This window comes from Trichoplax adhaerens, genomic scaffold, assembly GCF_000150275.1.
Source record: "Trichoplax adhaerens TRIADscaffold_45 genomic scaffold, whole genome shotgun sequence".
Classification (NCBI taxonomy): domain Eukaryota; kingdom Metazoa; phylum Placozoa; class Uniplacotomia; order Trichoplacea; family Trichoplacidae; genus Trichoplax; species Trichoplax adhaerens.
Window position 1 is genome coordinate 891 of NW_002060985.1, and position 985 is coordinate 1,875.

Genomic DNA, 985 nt, shown 5'->3' on the forward strand with positions numbered 1-985 from the left:
TTGCAATTATATTATGCAGTAGCAGTATAAGTTGTTGCTTATACATACAGTTTTTATTAATTAAATACGACTACCGAACATGCAATATGTAATCAGAATCAAAATAACGATTCTACTGGTATGCTACAATGATCTCAGTAATGCCAGCGATAGTTTTGTTCAGTAATTACCATCTGTGATTTTAGTCTGTTGCAATTAGTATCGTAAGGGATGTTACGAATGCCCATTGCCCAATTGCCCTTAGTTATGGGCTACTAGAAAAAATACCTGGACTGGACACTCCTTTGGACGGACAGACATTTGGCCTATTTTGGTCATACTTTAGTATGCAGACAGTCGATTCTGAACTGACTAATATTTTCGAAATTAAGTTGTGCCTGTTACAGCACTAAGCTCTGCTTTAGATGATGAATGTTATTCAACGGTTTCATCGGTACTGTAGAATGAGGGGAAAAATGATAGGCCTGCACATTATTTTGCACTGACGGCTGCTTTGCGTCCCTCTTTCTTTCCTTTTCATGCAGTAGTCCCTGGTGCAGTCCAAGGTGTTTTTTCTGGGAGTCCATGCTAATTGAAGCCAGTATACATTCCAGTACTGATGATCATTCATACCGGTTGTGCTGTTGCGGATTACAGTCAACTCTAGTACAGTACAGTATGTATTTCTTTTCTTAAATCACCGCAGCTACGGTAATTTGCTTCAATGGATTGAAATTGTTTATGACAGTAATCGCAGGTTTCTTCTAGTTAAGTGTAAAATAACTTTATCCTAGTGTGTGTGTACACGTACTCAATACAAAAAGTTGTCTTCTTCGTTCACTACGCCACTAGCTAATAGTGTTAGGTGAATCCCATCGCTGCCACCAGCGATGTCACAACCGAGCTTACTAGACAAAAATGAACGGGATTCTTTCCTTTAATGTAGTCTTAACTATCGGAGATACGAACTCTAAGCACTCTTTAATCTACCAAACTTAGATTCGAG